Genomic DNA, 7,866 nt, shown 5'->3' on the forward strand with positions numbered 1-7,866 from the left:
TAAGTTATAGAAATTGGAATCTATGCAAAAATATCAAGAGTAGCAAAAAAATGATTAATATAAAAGGATGAAAACAATTTTCATTTATTAAGTCTCTCTGGAAGATATTTATGATAGCTATATATAGTGTATGGGCTTATTAAAATATTTAGAAGCAAAATGTATGACAATATAAAGGACAAAGTGATAGAAATATATTAGTTTTTAAATATGGGTGTAGTGGTATCATATTATCTGTGGAATGCTATGAGAAGTTAAGGATGCATATGAGAACCCTAGAAATTACCCCTTTTTAAAAACTGTGTTCCACTTGTAAGACAGTAGTGGAGGGAGAATGAAATCATAACACAGATTAACACAAAAAAAGCAGCAAATGAGATTTCTATGAAGAACAAAAATGATATGCTTTTCTACCAGATTGCTACAGCTGTAAATATAATTATATCAATAGTTATGCCAATTACAAGTGGCCATAACACTCTCGTAGAAAAATCAGAATTCCATAATAAAGGATTCACGGATGGCGTGATATAAAATCAAAGTACTTCAGCAGCTGTTAGCACCAAGTTGCCTCTGAAACAGTCTAACATTGTGTTTAGAGCTTTCACTCCTAAAGTTAGAACACATAAGTCTAAACCTACCTACACAAACAGGAAGGTTAAACGAGCAAACAGCAAAATGGAGAATGGACTTGTGGGACAAAAAGGTAGATTGGGTAAGAAAGCAGCAAAGCTTGTCAGGTCCAGTTTCCAAGCCTCCCTACCAGTAACTGGCTGACAGATATGTATGATGCTTAAAAGTTTGCATCTTTACAAAACACCTACAAGCATTAAGCTTAGGTAGTCCACAAATCTTAAGAGGGATTAGGTGAAGAAGCTATAAAAATGGCACCATAGCCTAAGGTCAGACCATCTATGCTGAATCTTTTTTTAAATTTAATTTCACTTATGTATTTATTTACTACAATTTATTCACTTTGTATTCCCAATGCAGCCCCCTTCCTCATCTCTTCCCAGTCCCACAAACCCTCTGTCTTCTCCCCCTATTCCCTTTCCCTCGTCTCCTGATAGGGGAGGACCTTCTCCCCTTCTCTCTGACACTAGCTTACCAGGTTTCAGGGCTGGCTGCATCTTCTTCCTCTGTGGCCTGGTAAGGCTGCACCCCCCCCCAGGGGCAAAGTGATCAAAGAGATGGCCTCTGAGTTCATGTTATAGATAGCTCCTGTACCCTTGACTAGGGAACCCACTTGGAAACTGAGTAGTCAATGGGCTTCCTTTGAACAGGGGGTCTAGGTCCTCTCCAAGCATGGTCCTTAGTTGGAGTATCAATCTCTATAGGCTCCCCTGCGCCCAGATTTTTTGGCTCTGTTGTTCTCCTTGTGGAATTCCTGTCCTCTCCAGGTCTTTCTATCTTCCACTTCTTTCATAAAGATTCCTGCACTATGCCCAAAGTTGGGCTATGAGTCTCAATATCTCCTTCGATATGCTGGTGGGTAGTCTTTGAGAGGTCCCCTGTGGAAGGCTCCTGTCCTGTTCCTTGTCTTCTCCTACTTCCAATGTCTATCCTGTTTGCCCTTCTGAGTGAGGTTTCAGCCTCTTCCCTAGGGTCCTCCTTGTTGTTTAGCTTTTTTAGGACACTAGATTTTAGTATGTTTATCCTATATTATATAGCTAATATCCACTTATAAGTGAGTATATATCATACGTGTCTTTCTGCTTCTGGATTATCTCACTCAGGATGATTTTTTCTAATTCCCACCATTTGCCTGCAAATTTCATGATTTTCTTGTTTTTAATTGCTGAGTAGTATTCCATTGTGTAAATGTACCACACTTTCTGTATCCATTCCTCCACTGAGGGACATATAGGTTGTTTCCAGATTCTGGAATTAGGAATAGAGCTGCTACAAACATGGTTGAGCAAATGTCCTTATTGAATAGTGGAGCGTCTTTTGGGTATATGCCTACAAGTGGTATAGCTGGATATTGAGGAAGCAGTATTCCTAATTTTCTGAGAAAGCACCAGATTGATGTCCAAAGTGGTTGAGCAAGTTTATATTCCCACCAGCAATGGAGGAGGGGTCCCCTTTCTCCACATCCTTTCCAGCATGCATCATCCCTTGAATTTTTGATCTTAGCCATTCTGATAGATGTGAGGTGAAATCTGATGAATTTCAATGAACTAAACACCAGCTAGTATAAATTACTAGCTTTCAAATTAATGGTAAGTAATTAGTTAGCTTTATAACTATACTATACTATACTACTTAGGTTACTCAATACAGTGGTTACAGTGGTAAGCACATAGGTGCTTACCATTATTATTATTCATGTATTCCTGGAAATTTGAAGTTTTACATGGATGGTGTATTACTCAGTACAATGTCAGGAAACATGAAAGGCTGAACCAGAAAAAAAAATCAGGAAGTAAAAGTTATTCCTTTTTTGACATCGTATTCATTAGAGTTTTTACATTTATCCCATTGTTAAATATCATATTGAAGCATCACCCCTTAGGGAATTTGTTTTGTTTGAGGTGCTTAAGTCTAGTGCCACACACAGCTTTCCCCAGTCACAGCCCTGTAAGAGGCAGGGAAGAGGCGTGCTTCTATGATGCCATAGCTCACTGAGGAAATGCTGAAGAGATGTAGGAGCAGCCAACCATCTAAAAGAAAGAGAGAGATGAATACAGAAAGAAAAAAATCTGTTACACCATTCACGTCATTTCTGGAGTCTCTCAAATGCACAGCTTTCCTAAGCTTATTTCCAAAAAGAACTCAGTTGACCAAAACGTTATTTGCACAACTCTTTATTTAAAAAATGAAAAATATTTAATCTTTGAATGAGTATAGCAGTGAGGAAACTCTGGTAGTTATAGTGGCAAAGACTGTTCTCAGCATTCCACATAGATCAAGTAGGACTCCATTCAATGGTCCTAGGAAACAAGCATTACTTAACTCTTGTTTTATAGATGATACGATAGAAATATCTGGAGGAGAGGCTCCATGACTTTCCCAGAGGCAGGAAACAGCGCCGTGAGGTCAATTGAGGTTTTCTTTCTCATCTTAAGATTCACACAATATGGAACGCTTCACGAATTTGCGTGTCATCCTTGCGCAGGGGCCATGCTAAAATGATACGCTCAGGATGCGAGGCTAAGCACTGCACTCAGGGTCAGCAGCTTTCGACCCAGAGAAGAGCATGTCTGATTGCATGCGGGTTGATGCCCCAGGTCCCGCCTCTGAGAAAAAGGTATCAGACGGGTCTGATGCTCTTTGGGTGGATGACACCTAAATGAACATCAGTACAAAGTCCCAATTTATTTCTAATATCAGAGATCAGACCTCTACTCTTGCCTGATGCGTCTAAAACAAAAAGGGGGAACTGTAGAGAGCTGCGGAATGCTATGCCTTAAAGATGGAGCTGGTTTCCGCCTTCCACCTTCCCGATGGTGAGTGCTCTCTGTCACGAACAATTCCACATTTGGCTAAGGCTGAGGATCTGGCTTGCTTCCATGTATGTGGACCTATCTGCATTGCACACATGGCACACCTGGGTTGGCTACCCAGAGGCTATTTAAGCTGTGGGCTGGCTTTCCCCAGGGTCCGAGGATTGTTCAAGGTTCCTGAATAAACTGCATTGAAAAAAAAAAAAAGATTCACACAATAACCTCATGGTATTCCCTTCCACCCCCAATGTCAGTAAGTATAGACCCAGGACCACAAGTTTTACCCAACAGCAATAGCATCGAGGGGTCCTTCCTTCCTAGCAAATCACTGTTCCTCTCTTAACCAGCATCACTGGCCAGCGCATAGACACGCCAGTAGCTGGTGTCCCTCCATAAATATTCAGGAAGATAAAGGAATAGTCTCAGTGAGCCATAGTGAAATTCACTGCCCTTTGGCCAAAAAAATCAACAGATGCTCATAGGCAAATATGAGCATCAGTATGTGCATGCACACACACACACACACAGACACACACACACATCTATGCCTGCATACACGTCCCTCATGCATGTTGGAATTTATTTCTATGCTCACCATATTTTATAAAAAAAAGAAAGGTATTCAAAATACCTATGTGCATCCCCCCCTCTCTGCCTTAGCACGTCTCTGCAGTCATGAAGGCCCTTGACAGCATATCATTTGGAAAAATGCTACCTCTGTTGAAAAATGGATGAGTACATCATGTTTTAATGCTAACTAATTCCTGCTTGCACATAATCTCCATGTGGTATTTACACAAGATACAGAGAAAATACGGGATAAAAATAGTTTCTATGAAATTCTCTACAGGCTACAACAATTTTTTTGGGTTTGGGTAGAGGGACTTTGTTATTTGAATGCTCAGACAAATATAGGTCACACTCTTCTCACATTATTAATGTTCCTCTGCAGATACTGGCGCATGGTGAGCAAACGCATCAGCAGGTCCCCTTGCCGTGTCCTAATTAAATTTTAGCTAAATTGCTGGAGTCTTGTGTGTTTGGATCTGGTTCATCATTAATACACCTCAATAATACTGACATCTGACATCTTGTCTTGCCTTATGTTCAAAACAGATGCAGCTTAAAGTGAGTTAGCTCTAACATCTAACTCAAAAATCTCAAGACTGGAATCTGCACTGCCTAACTGCTCATAAACCCCACGTCACATCATCTAAACTTCAATGATACTGATGCTTCAATGACCCTAATAGATGAAGGGTGGCAAATGGCTGAAGAAAGAGCTCAGATTGATAATAGAAAGGTTGTTTCTCCCAGATTCTCACGAAAAGAAGGACACTTTCGTTAGCCAAATGAAGCATCACGTTGATGACCAAACCTTTCAGACCTTCTCCTATCTGTGCAGTACGTTCTCTGTAAATCTCTGTCATTTACAGCGTGAACAATTTGTCTAATTTTAGCCATTGGACATAGATTCTCAGTAATGGACAAAGAAACACTTATGCTTCTCACCCACTGCCTCAGACATCTATAAGATACAGGTATCCTCTAGGGCTTGTAGTAAGTGGAATAATGATTCAGAGAGGAGAGAGAGAGAGAATACATTACTTCACATGGCAAAGGGAAATTAGCAGATATGATTGAGCTCAGCAACTATTCAACCCTATGAAGAATCTAGAATTATTCAGGTACACCCCTATCTAATCACATTGTATTAGAAGAGAACTTTTCCCAGCTCAGATTAATGTCAGAGGAAGCTGTGAGGATAGGAAGGGTAGAAAAGGTACAATGCTGTTGGCTTTGAAAAACAGAAGAGCACATGAGCCAAGGAATGCTGGCACTCTCCAGAAACTGAAAGGAAAGAAAAACCATCATGCCCTAGAAGTTTTTCAGAAGGAATGTGGCCAGCCCAGCACCTGGATGCCAATTCAGTAACAACGATGTCCAACTTCCACCCTGCAGGTGTCGTTTTGAGTGCCAAAATGTCTGGTAACTTGTTATAGCAGTAATAAGGAACTAATACAAGATACTTTCCAGTTATTTGGGTGCTCAATTTCATAAAGCATATAAGTGCACTTCACAGTATGTATCTTTAGCATTTATTCCCACCAAAGGACAGGAACACTCTTCTCTTAATGCAGAACCATTGCTGTTGGGTATAAAGGGTTCATTCATCTTTGCTTTTCAGGAAATGAACTCACATATTCTGAAGTACCACACCAAGTCTACTAAAGAGCTCAAGTGCCAACAATACCCCATATGTCTCAGAGATAAGGGGGCCCCACAATTCTCTAACAATAAATCTGTCTGGATTCTTGAAAATCTGGGTTCATTACCAGGTAATGGGGGGAGGAGCTGCAGTGTTGGGGAGAGAGAAATGAGCAAGACCTGGAATTTAGGTAATTTAGGTAATTTTTAGAACACCAGGGTTTGCTAAGTGCCTGGCAGACCATAGGTAAGCATGCATCTCTTTCTTAAATAAACATTGACCGATAAGATTGCAGACATTTTGCTAGGTGCTAGAGACACAACAGAGAACCTGACAGACATTGCCCTCTCACAGAAGCCGGTCTTTATAGAGTTTCTACTGAATGATGCCAGTCAACAGAGCAGCGGGAGCTTGCCTCCTACTCACAAGCAACCTGGAGAATGTTTGAAGAGGGAGCTTGAGTATATGTACTGGCTACTTTTATGTCAACTTGACACAAGGCAATGTCATCTGAGAGGAGGAAGAACTATTTCAATAAGATCAGGCTGTGAGCAAACCTGTAGGACATTTTCTTAATTACTGGCTGATGGGGAAGGGTCCAGCCAATTGTGAACAATGGCCCCCCTGGGCTGGTGATCTTGGATTCTATAAGAAAGCAGGTCAAGCCAGCCAGTAAGCAGGACCATTCCATGCATCAGCTCCTGCCTCGAGGTTCCTGCTCTGTGTGAGTTCCTGCCCTCACTGTTTTTAGTGATGAACTGTTTATATGGAACTGTGAGTGAAATAACTTTCTTCCCCAATTTTCTTTGGTCATGGTGCTTCATCACAGCAATAATAACCCTAACTAAAACATTGTGAAAACTGACTTCATCTTTGTCATGATTTGGATATGATTTGTCTTTAAAAAATGACCTTATACCTAAATTTGGTTGCTAATGCAATAATGTCAGAAGATAGGCGCTCAGGCTAGAAGATCTAGATTAATCAAAAAGACCATATCTAACCACATAATAGTAAAATAAGAGGATCCTGACCAACTAAGATCAGAAGGAGAGGGGAAGGTATGACTACTAGGTCTCTCAGAAAAGCCCTAACTACCTCCATCCTTATAGACTTGATGAGTTCTCATCGGCTCAGCTTAGTTTTTAGAAGAGCAGATGGCTATAGAGTACCCCACCACCTTCCACTATCCATCATAAGCCGAAGCAGCACGAGGTCCTCATTAGAGGCCAAGAAGATGCCAGAATGGTGTTCTTGGGCTTCATGAATAATGCCTCTGAATACTCTTTTTTAGCTTCATAAATTACTCAGTCTCAAGTCTTTCTATTGTAGCAACCTTCCTGGCTGCCTACAACTTTGCATTTGAAACCATCCCCCAGGAAGAATAGAATCACAGATAGTACAGCTTTTCATTTTCTCTGCTCTACAAAACACCATCTTTGTGTTTTAAGCTGAACAAAGCCTTTTACATACTTGTCCTCAAATATTAGTTTACAGAAGAATCATCCAGAGTGTTTGTTTAAAATACAAGTTCTTGGTCTCTCATCAAGACATTACGATACAAGGAGCATAACAGGATATCCAGAAACCAGAATGTTAAACAAATATCTCGGATGAAATCTGCTGAGACGGCTGCGGATGACACTGTGCCAACACTGTTCTAACTGCTAAATATTTTGTGTAAATAAAGCTAAGAATATTGCTACATTTTAAAAGTACTTCTAAATTTTTTTCTGAAAAAAAAAAATTAAATTGCAATTTGTCCTGAGGGGAAAAGTATACACAGCCAGAAAATAGAGGCAGGAGGAATAAAAGTTCAAGGTCACCTTACACTCTGAAGGAGTTCAAGGTCAGCCTGTGCTATGTAAAACCTTTTCTCAAAAAGATCATTCTGAGTGAAATATCCCAGAAGGAGAAAGACAAACATGGGATATACTCACTTATATAGACCTATAAGATATGATAAACATAATGAAATCTATACACCTAAAAAAGATAATCAATTGAGCGGACATGGGGTAAGATGATCAATCCTCGTTTAGAAAGACAGATGGGATGTGCATTGAACGTATGACAGGAGTCTACTGAGCGCACCTGAAAGACTCTAACTAGCAGTGTTTTCAAAGCAAAGATTCATGACCAAACCTTTGGCAGAGTACAGGGAATCATAAGAAAGAAGGGGAGTTAGTCTGATGGGGAAAGGATAGGAGC

General features: G+C 40.3%; 1 pseudogene; it reads right to left on the reverse strand.

Moving 5' to 3' along the window:
* Nucleotides 1–3,073: 3,073 nt before the first annotated feature.
* Nucleotides 3,074–3,131, reverse strand: LOC132655528 (U6 spliceosomal RNA; annotated as a pseudogene).
* Between the last annotated feature and the right edge of the window lie 4,735 nt (nt 3,132–7,866).

This window comes from Meriones unguiculatus, chromosome 7, assembly GCF_030254825.1.
Source record: "Meriones unguiculatus strain TT.TT164.6M chromosome 7, Bangor_MerUng_6.1, whole genome shotgun sequence".
Classification (NCBI taxonomy): Eukaryota; Metazoa; Chordata; class Mammalia; order Rodentia; family Muridae; genus Meriones; species Meriones unguiculatus.